The 16,584-nt window shown below is 45.6% G+C and overlaps 1 protein-coding gene and 1 long non-coding RNA gene across 11 annotated transcripts in view; one reads left to right on the top strand and one right to left on the bottom strand.

Moving 5' to 3' along the window:
* ZBTB20 (zinc finger and BTB domain containing 20) overlaps nucleotides 1-16,584 on the bottom strand; it is a 1,072,531-nt gene that overhangs the window by 312,831 nt on the left and 743,116 nt on the right. The window contains exon 7 of one of the 10 annotated variants that reach the window (XR_011026572.1): nucleotides 11,010-11,111. The exons of the other annotated variants lie outside the window; for them this stretch is intronic. The gene's annotated coding sequence lies outside the window, so the exon portion shown is untranslated. Of the gene's footprint in view, nucleotides 1-11,009; nucleotides 11,112-16,584 lie in introns of those variants that run through there. 10 annotated transcript variants of the gene reach the window in all.
* Nucleotides 1-16,584, top strand: part of LOC137547357 (uncharacterized) — a 68,498-nt gene that overhangs the window by 4,624 nt on the left and 47,290 nt on the right. The window contains exon 2 of the long non-coding RNA XR_011026573.1: nucleotides 5,437-5,513. This is a non-coding gene — a long non-coding RNA (uncharacterized lncRNA). The remainder of the gene's footprint in view (nucleotides 1-5,436; nucleotides 5,514-16,584) is intronic.

The raw sequence follows: 16,584 nt of genomic DNA, 5'->3' as shown, positions 1-16,584 counted from the left end.
CCCCCCCCCCCCCCCCCAGAGTGGTCCTGGCATACAGCAAAGTCTTTGAATTAAATATATTCCAGAAACAACTAAACATGTCCTGCCATTACTGGCAAACTGTAAAGTACGTTGGTGCATGACCTCCAAATCTGAGCTCAGCACATACGGGTGCAATCTGATTGCTCACTACAAGATATGCAGTTTGAACATGTAATACAGGGATGTCACAAGGTCCTCACACATTTTGGGCACTACTCAAATTAATTGATGGGAGTGAATCAGGAAAGGCATGGGTTCATCAAGTAGAACACATTTCTCCATTTCTCAGCCCATCCTGAACACTGGCATGGATATTGCCCCGGAGGACTGGAGTTTGACATCCCTGATCTAGAATATATTGAATCCAGTCCTGGCCCATCCCAAAAAGACCAATCTTCATATTATAGATGCCCAAAAGTTGTCTATTAATATCCAGACTTGTGTGCTGAAGCCATGTGATGCTAATAGGATGTTGTACACTGCGAACTGTTCGCCTACAATCCGTGCAATCACTATTGGTGGATTTAGTTTTGCATTATGAAGAATCTCAAAACCAGGCCATGACACTACATATTGCAGTCCCTTCACCAGATAAGATGGGGCCGGTATCTTTGGCCATGTGGTTTGGACGGATGCCATTGGTGTTTATTACTTAGCGAAGGACAACAAGAAAAAAAAAATCAAGTTTGCAGAAATGATCAAACAGGCAATTTAGCTTTAATCTGGTCTGGGCAGGGACGGATCTAGGGGGGGCGCGAGCAGGTATCTTGCCCCAGACGCAATTTGTTGAATTCTTAAAAAGGCGGCAAAATGAATGGCAGTTTAGGCGCCAAAACCTGACCATTAGGCGCCAAAACCTGACCTTGCTCCAGGCGCAACTTGGTCTTGATCCGTCCCTGGGTCTGGGCTATGTAGTACAAATTTAGTATCTTATCCCCAAGTATAAAATAAAGTCGGTTGAGACTATAGGTGCAAGACCACATTTAGAAGAGTATTGTACTTCACTCTACGAAGGCCCTCATACTCTCTGCAACAATATTGTAACACATCACACTGTTTTTTGAAGGGCAAATAAACTTTTTTCTGAAGATGCTTAGGAGGAAATTGGGCCGGTATGTAACCAAACCGTAGACTTTTTCATACAAATTTGATACCCCATTCCCTGGTGAAACTTCATCTGGCTGGGTTGCCATGAAAGGTTTCAGACAATGAGCATCTTAAAACTCTTCAAAACAGTCAAGAAGAGTATCCAAAATTTCACCATTGTGCTAGCACGTAAAAAGTGAGCTATCACGGGCACAGATCTAAGCACCTCACTGGCTGTGATAGCATCCTAGCGTAATTTTTGGCACAACACGTGACCATTCATCTTGAGTTTCTTCCAAACCAACTACAACCACAAGGCGAGGAGGGGGTAGGGTGTGTGGGGGAGATACAAGCAGCAGTAGGAAAGGAGACCACATTTTTTGCCTAGGCGAATCTTTCAACCACGTACCTATGACAGATCTCTCCTAGATCGCCCATTTCCACTGATAGCAGTCCTGCTTCTCTATTTGAAAAGTCACTCCAAATATCTGAAACATTCCAGGAATGAAGTGGTTGCTTATTTGGCACAGCTGGTTGCTTCCTGCTGTTTCTCTAGCTGGCACCGGTGTACAATGGACAGTATTGTTGTGCAATGAGAATATTTTTTTTTCTCCTTTCCCGTTCCTTCTTTCCCAGTGCCCACAAGAGGGAGGTTGAGTCACGGACAAGTAAACGAGGAGAAGCGACTTAGTGCGAGAGAGAGTGCTCTGTACCAGGCAGCCTGGGCATAGGATATTCTCTTAACTCGATGCGTCCGCTGCCTATTGGCCTCGATACAATTGTTGCTTAATTCAGCACACACACGGTGTTTAAATTTTGGCACGTACCTGATGTGAAAGCGGCCTCGCTCCGAACTCTGGACTCACCACGATTTCCATAAAGTCAGCCACTCCCAGTTTATAATACATTATGCATTTATTCCAACATTAGATTCTGCTGCCAGGCTGCCAGCAGGGGACGGTCAGCAGGTTGTCACAGTGCAAGCTCGTGTTGTGGTGCTGCCTGGGGGCTTTGTGTAGGCTGAGAACTTCCTTACTCTCTACACCAGCTCGAATGGCACACCAAGGAGGCACAGCTTTCCATGTGAACAACTGCTCTGCGGACTGTGAACACTTGCGGAAGGGCCGGTGGCACTTGACCCGCTGGCACTACGCAAGTATTTGCATGAGAGACAGATGGTGACTGTCAGATCAGAGCAACCTGGGATGTTTATGAAGTTTTTATATATGGATCTAATATTTAACCCTGTCATGACTTAGATCTTTGCAATGAAGGACTTTTTGGTCAACTTTCACCCAACTTGATCCACAATGTTCTTCAGAGTAGTTGTGGAGAAGGCAACTGTGGTGTGAGGGTGTCTCCCGCAGTCATGCCTTGGATCACCTTCTCCCCTACCGCCTTTGAGAATGGTTTTGCTTCTCTGGAAGTTTGCTCCCTGGAGCCACCTCTGGCCAAACTTAGGAACAACATACAGGCCTGTAATATTACTGAGCATTGAACACTTAAGAGAAGTCAGAAAAGACTCTACTGAGTTCTGTAGTACTGCTACCCCGATTTCTTTCTGCAGCTATCACCTGTGATTTTCTGCTCTGATACTCTCATCTGCCTACCATGAACATCTACCTGAGGTTCCACCTCGATTCCCTGCCGCCTGCCCTGACTCTGTACAGCTATTATTTGCATGCTGCCTTCCCTGATCATCCACTCACCCTTGGTCATTCACAACTACAACACTGCACTCAGCAGCACAGAGCCAATTCTCATCAGCTTCCTCCAGCGGGGCAAAGCGGAGTCCTGTGACTCAGTAGTAGCCATGCAAGGAAAGCTAGCCCACTCTCCAAAGGGGTGAAAGATCTCAGAAATGGCATAGTTTTATTTCTACATGAAACATAGCTATCAAAGCCTTTTTCCATCAATGCTAAAAAATAAAAATCAAGAGCGGTCCTGGCTCCTGGTATAAGCACAGTCTTTGAATTAAATATATTCCAGAAGTGACTGGACAAGTTCTGCCATTACTAGCAAACTGTGAAGTATGTTGGTGCATGACCTCCAAATCTGAGCATACAGGTGCAATGTGATTGCTCACTACAAGATACGCAGTTAGAACCTTTAGTACAGTGATCTCATGAGGGCCTCATATGTTTTTGGTGCAGCCTAAATTAATTGGGACTGATGGGACTGAACCAGGAAAGGTTTGGTTCTTCAATTAGAACACATTTCTCCATGTCTCAGTCCATCCTAGACACTGGCATGTGGCATGGATAAGGCCATCCAGGACTGGAGTTGGACATCCCTGGGTTAAAGTGACCCTATAGTTAGAAGAGTATTGAGGCTGGAATATTTACTTCCATTTAAAGTGAACGAGAGATGAGGCACCCTCATGTATTTTACCATATATGTCAGTGGGAACATTAGAGGAAACACCTACCCTGCTCTCTGTTTCATCCTTTACTGCTCAGCCTGCTTGTTATCAGCCCTGATAAAATCCCCGACTGAGCATTCAGTCTGGCTTTGCTATAATGATTCCTGAGCAGTGGCGGCTCCAGGATTGTTTTTGGGGGGGTGCTATGCAGGTGCTGGACCAACTTCTGGGGTAGCTGATGACCCACGGCACACAAAAATGGGTGTGTCTATAGCCGCGTAAAAATGGGCGTGGCCATGACCGGATGAGGGCGGAGCTAACTGTAATTTAAAGTGAACCCGAGGTGAGAGTGATATGGAGGCTGCCATATTTATTTCCTTTAAAACAATACTAGTTGCCTGGCAGCCCTGCCGATCTATTTGGCTGCAGTAATAAACTGAATTACACCATAAACGAGCATGCAGCTAATCTTGTCAGTTCTGACAATATTGTCAGAAACCCCTGACCTGCTGCATGCTTGTTCAGGGTCTATGGTTGAAAGAATAAGAGGCAGAGGACCAGCACGGCAGCCAGGCAACTGGTATTGCTTAAAAGGAGATAAATATGGCAGCCTCAATATTATTCTCACCTCGGGTTCCCTTTAAAAGTGAAATGCAAAGACAGTGGGCCCAAATTTTGTGACCCTTTCCCCAGAAAATTCACATCATTGTACAGGTTTTCTCAAGAAAATACACGTAATGTGAGCAGATTTGCCCAGAAAATACATTCAATCATGTTGGCAGATAGGACCAAAAAACACGTTCAATCATGTGGTAGATTTGATCAGAAAATACGTTCAATCATGTGGCAGACTTGACCAGAAAATACGTGCAATCATGTCGGCAAATTTGACCAGAAAATACGTGCAATCATGTCGGCAAATTTGACCAGAAAATACGTGCAATCATGTCGGCAAATTTGACCAGAAAATACGTGCAATCATGTCGGCAAATTTGACCAGAAAATACGTGCAATCATGTCGGCAGGTTTGACCAAAAAATATGTGCAATCATGTGGCAGACTTGACCAGAAAACACTTCAATCATGTGGCAGACCTGACCAGAAAACACCTTCAATCATGTGGCAGACTTGCCCAGAAAACACTTCAATCATGTGGCAGGCTTGCCCAGCAAATACACCTGCTAATAAATAAAAAAAAAACATTTACCCACCTGCAGCAGACCTCCTGTCCCGGCCTCCGTCCAGCGCGCAGCTCCCACGATCCTCTGCCAGCCAGCAACTAAACTCCTGCGCTGACTCGAAGTCTCCAGAGCAGGGCTTTGGACGCCATTTTACCATACCCCTGCTCTGCCGCTGCCGGAGCTGCGGGCTGCTGCTGCCAGTGAACTAATGCGGCGTCTATTAGACGCTAAAAGTCAGTTCATGCTGGGGGGTGCTAATAGGGTGCTTGGACCAATTTAGGGGGTTCAGCACCCCAAAGCACCCCCCTGGTGCCGCCACTGTTCCTGAGCAAAGCCAGACTGAATGCTCAGTCAGGGATTTTATCAGGGCTGATAACAAGCAGGCTGAGCAGTGAAAGATGAAACAGAGAGCATGGTAGGTGTTTTCTCTTATCTTCCCACTGATATATATGGTAAAATACATGAGGGTGCTTAGTCTCTGGTTAAAGAATGCCAATTGCCAGGCTGCCCTGCTGATGCTCGGCCTCCAAAACGTTAGACCACAGAACCAGTGCTAGCATGCAGATCAGGTGCTCTGGCGTAAGTCTGACCACACTAGTGTGGGGTACAGTACTGTTTTTTAGCTAGGCCTATTTTTAACATTGACTCTCAAGCAACCAGAAACTACACTTATCCAGCATCAGCCAATCCCCATTGGTGCCGGATAATGGGGGTTTTACTGTATGTATTTCTATTTAAACTATGCCTATTGCCTGTCTGTCCTGCTGATCCTCTGCCTTACTTTAGGCCACAGAACCAGCACTAGCATGCAGATCAGGTGCTCCGACTGAAGTCTGACTACACTAACCTCATGCTTGTATCAGGTAAGTGACTCAGGCAATACTGAAGCCAGAAAGATCAGCAGGATGTCAGGCAACTGGCACTGTTATTTGTTTATTGAAGAATGTATATAGCGCTGACATATTACGCAGCGCTGTACAGAGTATATTGTCTTATCATTGAACACTGTCCCTCAGAGGGCCTAGCAATCTAATCCCTACCATAGTCATAGTCTAATGTCCTCCCATATTATGTATTTATATAGCACTGACATCTTCTGCAGCACATTACAGAATACATAGTCATGTCACTGACTGTCCTCAGAGGAGCTCACAATCTAATCCTGCCATAGTCATAGTCTAATGTCCTCCCATATTATGTATTTATATAGCACTGACATCTCCTGCAGCACTTTACAGAGTACATAGTCATGTCACTGACTGTCCTCAGAGGAGCTCACAATCTAATCCTACCATAGTCATAGTCTAATGTCCTACCATATTATTATTATGTATTTATATAGCACTGACATCTTCTGCAGCACTTTACAGAATACATAGTCATGTCACTGACTGTCCTCAGAGGAGCTCACACTCTAATCCTACCATAGTCATAGTCTAATGTCCTACCATATTATTATTATGTATTTATATAGCACTGACATCTGCAGCACATTACAGAGTACATAGGCATGTCACTGACTGTCCTCAGAGGAGCTCACACTCTAATCCTACCATAGTCATAGTCTAATGTCCTACCATATTATTATTATGTATTTATATAGCACTGACATCTCCTGCAGCACTTTACAGAGTACATAGTCATGTCACTGACTGTCCCCAGAGGAGCCCACAATCTAATCCTACCATAGTCATAGTCTAATGTCTTACCATATTATTATTATGCATTTATATAGCACTGACATCTTCTGCAGCACATTACAGAGTACATAGGCATGTCACTGACTGTCCTCAGAGGAGCTCACACTCTAATCCTACCATAGTCATAGTCTAATGTCCTACCATATTATTATTATGTATTTATATAGCACTGACATCTTCTGCAGCACATTACAGAGTACATAGTCATGTCACTGACTGTCCTCAGAGGAGCTCACACTCTAATCCTACCATAGTCATAGTGTAATGTCCTACCATATTATTATGTATTTATATAGCACTGACATCTTCTGCAGCACTTTACAGAGTACATAGTCATGGCACTGACTGTCCTCAGAGGAGCTCACAATCTAATCTTACCATAGTCATAGTGTAATGCCCTACCATATTATTATTATGTATTTATATAGCACTGACATCTTCTGCAGCACTTTACAGAGTACACAGTCATGTCACTGACTTTCCTCAGAAGAGCTCACAATCTAATCCTACCATAGTCATAGTCTAATGTCCTACCATATTATTATGTATTTATATAGCACTGACATCTGGAGCACATTACAGAGTACATAGTCATGTCACTGACTGTCCTCAGAGGAGCTCACAATCTAATCCTACCATAGTCATAGTCTAATGTCCTACCATATTATAATTAAGTATTGCTATAGCACTGACATCTTCTGCAGCACTTTAGAACATAGCCATGACATAAGGGAAGTGGAATCCTATCGTTTTTTTGTCATCTGAAACCTCATTAACAGAGCACAATGGTAACATTTGCATTTGATGCCGCACCGGTGATAAATGGGTCTGTTTCGCAGTGTTAACAAAGCACAGCGAGAGGCTGTTAAGTGACGGTTGTCTCTGAATGTACGGTTGATGTAAAAACAAATATTTCAAGGACACCTCAACTTCAAACCAATATTTCAACTTTATGAGAATGCTGACAAGTTAAGGTGGAACTCCAGCCGGGAATGTTTATTTCAGAGCTGCCTGCAGTACGATTATTATTACTGCGGTCTGGGTTTTGAACCTATTACACAAAGATCACATGTCCAGCAACGCCAACACTGGCAGGCACAGCAGGTTCAAAGACTTAAAGCAAACCTGAACTGAAAATTAAAAACAAAATAAACATACGCACGTCATACTCATCAATCTCTTTCTCCTCGCCTGCATCCTGTTTGTCCTCTGATAAATGGAATTCTACATCCCCCATTTTGAAAATGGCAATGACCCCATAACAGGTTCCTGGTCAGCACACTGTTAAACTGGATTATCACCCACTTGAGCCATAGGGAAACATGGACATTACCTTGCACATCAGTTGTCCTTTCAGTTTTAACTGATATACAACTGACAGCAACTGATATATAACTGACTGCAACTGATATATTTCAGTACTGACAAAATCTAGTCAGAACCGGAAGGAATCATAGTTAGGTGAAAATGGTGAGCTTCTGAGAGGAACTGACGGCAAGGTAAGTAGGTAATATTAATTTGCAGGTAAATCATGTGTTTATTTTAAATAATTTTAGTCGGTTCAGGTTCACATTAAGCCATGTGCACACACTGGATTAAACTCAGCCAAAAAAGCCAGTAAAGACTGCCTCGGGTGAGATTCCAGTGTGCATTTAGTGTGTATACAGTGGCCACCCTACATCAGATCCTACATCAGATCCTACATCACTTAAAGATCCGCCATGTTGGCCCTTTGATGAACTGTGACACCCAAGCTACCGCCCAGCACATTATTCTCCCCATGTCCCCTGTCCGCGAGAAGCTGCTCTGTTGTGCAACGCTCGTCATCCCTCTGCCTCCTTCTATAGCAATAAATACATTGCTAGCCTGTAGGCTAGCGACAAGTTTGTATAGAATTCAAGTACAAAATTTTGTTTGAAGGATCGAGCCCTGATCACTGCCAGGGCAACAGAGAAGGTGTGTATTTAGCTTTAGTCCGTGAGCGGCAGTGTGTCCCTACAGCATAAGCATGGTGCCACTCTGGCGGCCTGTGGCAGTGTCTGGCACACTAAAGCTACCCATACACTGCGTCGATTTCATGTTGATATACAGCAGATTCAATCACTGTGATTGAATCTGCTGTTAAATCGGTAACGCAAATGTTGACCATCCGAAATCAATTGATTCAGTCGATCTGTCCCGGCGGAAAATTTTGCTTGATCGCGGGCGGGTTGAGAGTGCGTCGTTAGCAGCGATTGATTCGCCGCCGACAGACGCTGAATGGCGGCAGCAATACATTACCTGTCGGCCGGCGCGAGTCCCCGGTCTGTGCTGACACTTTCTCCGGCTGGCCTGTCTCCTCATTACTTCCTGTCTCCTCCTGAGACAAGCCGAAGTTCAAACAGTAGAGCGCCCTCTACTGTCTGTACTTCTGCTCGTCACAGGACGGGACAGGAAGTGAAGAGGAGACAGGCCAGCCGGAGAAAGTGTCAGCACAGACCGGGGACTCGCGCCGGCGGACAGGTAATGTATTGCTGGTGGTGGTGGTGGTGGTGGTGGTGGGGGGGGGGGGGGGGGTTAGAGAGCACACGGGGGCGGCGAGCAGTCAGCAGCTCCACAGGTTGTGAATCGATTTCAAGCTGAAATCAATTCAAAATCTGTGTGCAGTATTGGGGAGTCAATAGATCCCTCTGTGATCAGAATAGATCAGAGAGGGATCTATCTGTTGGTCGATCTGTTGGCAATCGACCACTGTATGGCTGCCTTGAAGAGAAACTCTGACCAAGAATTTAACTTTATCCCAATCAGTAGCCGATACCCCTTTTACATGAGAAACGTATTCCTTTTCACAAACAGACCATCAGGGGGCGCTGTATGGCTGATATTGTGGTGAAACCCCTCCCACAAGAAGCTCTGAGGACCGTGGTACTCCTGACAGTTTCCTGTCTGTGAACCTTGTTGCATTGTGGGAAACAGCTGTTTACAGTTGTTTCCAACTGCCAAAAAAGCATGCAGTAGCTACATCACCTGCCAGCAGTAAAAATGTCACCATGTAATAAATGTCAGACTGTAAATCAGGGATTTAAAAGATTTTACAATGGGCAAACACTGACTAAATCATTTATGCATAATTATTGTAAAAATGAAGCACTTTTTTTATTACATTATTTTCACTGGAGTTCCTCTTTAAGGAGCAGATGGACTAAAATGGTGCAAACCTCATCTGTGTGGGCTGCGGGAACACAATGGACGCACCTGGTGACAGACATATGTCAATGTGTCCATAGTTTCATGAGGGAAAGCATGCGGTCTGCTCTGCATGTCTGGTGGTTGAAGCAGATGGTTTTGGCGCGTGACGCTCAGCGAAACTAGGCGCCCCATAGCAGTAATGTTATACACAAGCGTATTTCGGGGCTCCAAGGATCGCCAGACCCAGAATTACATCTTCCTCCGAGTTGCAAGGACACAGAGGGGGAATTGTATTTTACGCCGCCGGGGTGAGCGGCAGCAGGGAGAGCCATCGTTCGGCTCACCCTGCGCTCAGCTCACCAGCAGCGTATATACACATACGCCTGCCGGTGTCCGCTCTGGAAAGCCATCTGGCAGCGGATGCTGTGTGAGCCAGGCCAGAGGAGTTTCAATCAACTACGTACAGGAGATTGGGTGGCCCCTAAGGGCGTGGCTAGGACCCTAAGAGATCTGGGGCACTTTTGGGCATTCCAGCCAAAAATGGGTGTGGCCTTGCACCAGAATGTGGGTGTGGTCACAGGTGGAGCAAAATTTACATGAACTTAACAGCGGTCGAAGTAGGCCTGCCCAGCAAAATGTTGGATGAAGCCCCCTCTCCATTAATACAAAGAAAATGCAGCATAACACATAAATAGGCAGCGAGAATCAGATGCTAGGAACTCTAACCTCTGAATAATTCTCAGACACCAGGGGGAGAAGTCCAGAAGAGAAGATGTCTGCGGAATCTGGAGACCAAGCAGCCGAAGGTGAGTACTGCCTGGGGAACATGCAGGGCATCCCAGAATAGATCCGTGGCACGTGCCACTGATCTCTGGGGCTGGCAACGCCCATGAAATGCCAGATATTATCTGTGGATTATGGGGTGAAAAATAAAATAACATTGCAAACTGCATCCCAATGAAATGTGTGCCAGCCATTGGCAAGCTCTGGGGGGCGCTATCCACCTACTCTGAGGGACAGTTAGTAACAAGACAATATACTCTGTACAGCGCTGCGTAATATGTTGGCGCTATATAAATACTTAAATAAATAAAAACTGGGTCTAAACAACATGGTGTAGCCAAGCCTTCCTCCTGACGTGACAGGAAGTAAGGGGGGATCTTCTCAGTTGGACAAAGACTGTATTTAAAACTTGCCAGAGATACTAATGTATTCACAGACTAATAAAGATGTTCATCTCCCCAGTTTTGTCCTCATCCTCCTGTCAGTTTTAAGAACAATTAAACATTTCCAAGGAATTTGCCAACGGTAAGCCTTGTGATGGTGTTGTTTGCTCAGCTATGCCTCTTAGCACCAAACGCTGACAAAATTAAACATGGTTTGTTTGGGAATTGCCATTCGGAGATTTGTATTACGTGGTGGAGGGAAGTTCCAGCCAGAACTCCAAATATAGAAAACAATCAAACCAAACTTTATTCTGTCAGTCCCGTGTTTCAAAGTCACAACGGTTCCACGAAAGCAGAAGACCAAGCCGGTTCCGGGCTGACTCCAGGACTCTTCTGTAGAGATGTAGCATTAAAGAGGAACTCCAGCCTAAACAAACATACTCTCATTAAGTTACATTAGTTATGTTAATTAAAATAGATAGGTAATATAATCTCTTACCCACCCTGTTTTAAAAGAACAGGCAAAGGTTTGTGATTTCATAATGGCAGACATATTTTTGGTTGAAAGGAGGTGACAGGGAGCATGAGAGACAGTTCCAACTGTCCTGTGTCCTGAGCACCCCTCCCAGTTGCTAGGCAATGTGAATAACAACATAGGAAATCCCATCATGCTCTGCACAGCATCAGGGGAAAGAAGCCCGGGCTTTTTTCTTTGATGGGTGGAGCTTAGCTAAAAATGCAGCTAAAAATGATGCTTTGGTAAGAAAAACAAAGTTCTGTCGCTGTGAAACTGTTAAAGAAACACCGAACCTTTTCAGTGCTGCTGAGTAGATTTTTAGTCCAGAGGTTTACTTTAAATTTGGTTCAGAGTGGTCCAGCACCTTGACTTTCTGATTATAAATCTAGAGATTATGAATCTTTAGATTTTAGCACTCGCATCCACTCTATATTTTAACACCTGAACCCTCTCTAGAATTTAGTACTCAGATCCACTACATTTTATCACCCGGACCTACTCTAGATTTTAGCACCTGGATCCACTCTAGATTTTAACACTTGGATCCACTAGATTTTAGCACCAAAATCCACTCTAGATTTTAACACCCAATTCCACTCTAGATTTTATCAGCTGGATCTGGATTTTTACACTCAGATACACTCAGGTTTTTCGTTCGATCATAAACAGTTGTTTTGGCCAAGAACAATTATAAAGCGCGTATGTAACAAAGAAAAAAAATCCTTTTTCTCTCCCCCATGAAACAAAGTCATTCCCTCACCAAATATCCCTCTCGTCTCTGCAGTCTGTCCTAAAAACATCTGCATTATTTGTGTCTGGACAGATATGAATTTTAATTTGGTGGCACATCTGAAAACAAAGATATTGTTTGATTTACAGTTTATAATCCAATGAAAAAAAAAAAATATCAATAAAACACATTGCCGGCTGTGCTTGTTCCCAAAACTGCTTTATGTAATTAGCAGAAATCCCAAAGTGTCCCCTAAAATACAATTGTAGGTTTCTCCTGAGGACAAATAGATCTCCTCACCAATTCCAAAGGCTTCCTTTTCAGTCCTAGAGAGTATTGGCTCAGCATTGCATGGCGGTACACGTGGGCAAAGTTGTCTGAATTAAACAACTGCAAGGTAGGGTGATTAACCTCTTGCCAACCACGTCACGCCGATGGGGATGGCTGCAGCGGCAGCCCCAGGACCGCCTAACGCCAATTGGCGTAAAGTCCTGGGGCTCTGTTTTGCAGGAGATCGCTCGCAGGCTGCGCACGCATCTCCTGCTTGGGGGAAGGAGCTCCGCCCCCCCTTCAGTCTCTGAGCGGCTATTGCCGCTCGGGAGACTGTTAGACGGCGCCATCGCGATCAGCAGCAGCGCTGCACTGGGGGACAAGAGAGCGATCGGCTCTCATAGGCAGAAGCCTATGACAGCCGATCGCCGTAATTGGCCGGCTGTGGGGAGGGAGGGAGGCAAGGGATTTAAAGGAACAGGGTTTTTTTTAAAAGCTGCAACAAAAATATTTATTAAAAAAAGAATAAACATGGGGGGAGCGATCAGACCCCACCAACAGAGAACTCTGTTAGTGGGGAAAAAAAGAGGTTGGGGGGAATCACTAGTGTGCTCTGTTGTGCGGCCCTGCAGCTTGGCCTTAAAGCTGCAGTGGCCTTTTTTACTAAAAATTGCCTGTTCACTTGGGGGGTTTAGCCCTGCAGTCCTCAAGAGGTTAAACTCCCTAAAAAATGAGAATGAAGAGACAACGGGAGCCCAAATGGTGCAGTATGTCACAAGAAGAGTGATACAAAACAAAAAGGATTAGGGTACTCACAAAGGAAGGTTGCACAAGCGGAAACCAACCGCTGATAGCGTCGGGTTCGCTCTACTACGCAGGCGCAGGAGACTTGCGACTGCTCGGTAGAGCGGAGAGCCGATATTGCGCCTGCGCTGGAGCCGGGAAGGTAAATATTTACATCCCCGCCGTTCAGAGGGGCACAGTGAGACCCCCGTGGGACACAGGAGGACGGGGGAAGCCTCGATAGGATCCGGAGGCTTCCCCCACCCAAGGTGATTACCCTTGAGGGGAACTTTTTGTCTTTACAGGTTTTCTTTAACGGCTATCAGAGTGAGTGGGGTTTCCCCATCTTCCCCAGAGGGCATTTTCTCCAGCTTCCTGTTGTGTCAACTTCCTGTTGTGTCTGTGGGGCAGGAAGTGACAGAAAGTCATACAGCACACAAGGAGATAACTGTGCACCTGTCTCTTAACAGGAAGTCACCCCAGTGAGGGCTGGAAGGCAACATTTTTTTTTTACAGAAACGTCAACCTTTCTCCACTCCATCCAAAAGTAAAAAGTTAGTTTTGGCTGAAGTTCTGGGTTCATGGTTGGCGGGACGAAGCACTCTTCTTAATCTTCCCTCTTCTGAGATGAGATATAAATAGTATAGGCTTTGCAGGCGTGCTGTACACAATGCATACTTGTGTTTTGTGCTGTTGGTGTGGACGGAGCCAGGTCACACATGTGAGAGTACAATGTCTCCAGCGGCGGCACACCCCGGCCTCCTGGCCTCCTCCATCCCCGCGGCTCCTCTCTGTATGCAGGAAGAGAGAAGAGCCAAGCTACGTCCCCGAGAACACCATGTCCCCACCAGCCTCGCCTTTATAAATAGGCACATTATTTATACATACAGGCCCCCCCCCCCCCTTGGCAATGGCTGTATACATTCACTACAGCCTGATGCCTTCCTTACAAGAGCTGCTCAGCCACAGACCATGGGAAAGACAGACGTCGTACACAACGTATGGCTCAGACATGCTGTCACTGGCTGCCAGCAAGGAGGGAAGACAACAGTCACATATATAGCTCGGCAATGGGTACAAATACCACCACCAACCATAAATACATGCAGTCCCTACTTACAAACAGGTTGTTTGTAGGTTGAATTTGTTTGTCAGTTTAGTCCTGTGTTAAAGGGGCACTATGACAAAAACAATTTAAATTTTTTTTAAAAAGTGCAAACATAAACAAATAAGAAATACGTTTTTTGCAGAGTAAAATGAGCCATACATTACTTTTCTCCTATGTTGCTGTCACTTACAGTAGGTAGTAGAAATCTGACAGAAGTGACAGGTTTTGGACTAGTCCATCTCTTCATAGGGGATGCTCAGCATCACCTTTATTCTTTATTAAGATATTCCCTAAAAGGGATTTAAACAATGATGCTGGCCGGCTTCCCTACTCGCTACACAGTTTTTTGGCAGTTGGACAGAGCAACTGCCATTCACTAAGTGCTTTTGAAAATAAATATATCCCTGAGAATCCCCTATAAAGAGATGGACTAGTCCAAAACCTGTTGCTTCTGTCAGATTTCTACTACTTACTGTAAGTGATAGCAACATAGGAGAAAAGTAATTTTTGGCTCATTTTACTCTGGAAAAAAAAAACATACTTCTTTTTTGTATATATGTTTACACATATTTAAAATTTTACAATTTTTCACCATTGTGCCCCTTTAATCATGTAAAAAACACACAAAATCCAGGCTCCTTGCAGATTTAATGGGGAGGTGCTGGAAGGGGTGTGGCAAGCGAAACAGCAAATTCAAAAATGAATTTCCACACACTCATGCAAATCCTCATGCGAATCCATTCATAAAAATGATGCAGCAATCAATGCTGTCCCTACAGCTAAGCTAAAAGCTGGGATCTTCATTACAAGAATAAGGTCTCTTATGTAGTCACATACACTGCGTAGAGGTAGCCCAGTGTCGTATGGGTCCTAACGCTGGCCCTGCAACATGCATAGCACAAACATGTACGCATTCAGCGCATCAAAACGCATCCCAGCTTTTAACTTAGCTGTAGGGACAGCATTGATTGCTGCATAATTTTTATGAATGTATTCGCATGAGGATTTGCATGAGTGTGCAGAAGTTTGCCGTTTTGCTTGCCACACCCCTTCCAGCACTTCCCCATTAAATCTGCAAGTATTTAAATGATCTAGCTCGAGGCTAGGAACGTGGATTTTGTGTTTTTTTAAATTGTATTTGATCCTTTGTGGCTAGGATTTTATCTAGTGCTCTGCCTCTATTAGTGATCTTAACATACACAGCTTGCTGGTGTGTTTGCATGGTACATATCCAGGTACTAGCAGCTCCCTTGCAGGATTAGTTAGATGCACTATCTGTCCCAGGGAGGACTGTAAGGATATGTGCTCCTATTCCCAGGCCCGGCCCTAGACTTTTTGCCGCCTGAGGCAAAATTCAAAAAAATCGCCGCCCCTCCCCCCCCCCAAGCCGTGTGTGTGTGTGGGGGGCCGCCCGAGCTGGAGGGGATAGCGGGCAGGAAGGGGGTATTGGGCCTAGCGGCGGGGAGGGGGGTCGGACCCCCCCCTCCCTCGCCTGGGTCCCCCGTCCTCCGCTCCCCTCCAGCTTTAGAAGTGAGGTCGCTGGCTGCAGCTATATTGTAAGAGGCAACGGGCGGGGATCACTCACCTCTTCCTCGTTCCAGCCCGAGCCTGCGCTCCACTGACATCACTTCCTGCGGCGTAGCAGGAAGTGACGTCAGTGGAGCGCAGGCTCGGGCTGGAACGAGGAAGAGGTGAGTCCTCCCCGCCCGTTGCCTCTTACAATATAGCTGCAGCCAGCGACCTCACTTCTAAAGCTGGAGGGGAGCGGAGGACGGGGGACCCAGGCGAGGGAGGGGGGGGTCCGACCCCCCTCCCCGCCGCTAGGCCCAATACCCCCTTCCTGCCCGCTATCCCCTCCAGCTCGGGCGGCCCCCCACACACACAGACGGGCGGCTGCCGCCCCTCCAGAAGTGCCGCCTGAGGCAAAAGTTTCACCCCGCCTCATGGGCGGGCCGGCCCTGCCTATTCCTTAGATAGGTTTTGATGTGCTGAATGCGTGCATGTTTGTCCTATGCATGTTACAGGGCCAGCGTTAGGACACATACGACACTGGGCTACCTCTACGCGGTGTAGGTGACTACGCAAGATACTTTATTCTTGTAATGAAGATCCCAGCTTTTAACTTAGCTGTAGGGACAGCATTGATTGCTGCATGATTTTTATGAATGGATTCGCATGAGGTAGAGCAGGAGTGTTGGGAAGTTCATTTTTTTATTTGCTGTGTTAAACATGGTGAAACGTTGATAAATGATTTACATCTGGGCAACGCTGGAATTGGGCATATAGTATGATAAACTATGTTTTTTGGTTGCTGTCAATGTGCTTTTAGGCCTAGAATCCACTACAAAACGCTATCGCTAATCGCAATCGCTACCGTTTTGTAAGCGATTTCATGAGCGTTCTTCGTAGCCATTTTCAGAAGTGTAAGGTTTTTGCCAGCGATTGTGTAGCGATTAGCGTTTTTAATTCTAATTGTTCCTTTAATTAATTTT

This window comes from Hyperolius riggenbachi, chromosome 2, assembly GCF_040937935.1.
Source record: "Hyperolius riggenbachi isolate aHypRig1 chromosome 2, aHypRig1.pri, whole genome shotgun sequence".
Classification (NCBI taxonomy): Eukaryota; Metazoa; Chordata; class Amphibia; order Anura; family Hyperoliidae; genus Hyperolius; species Hyperolius riggenbachi.
Note: the sequence above shows the minus strand (reverse complement) of the source record. Positions and strands in the feature narration are given on the sequence as shown.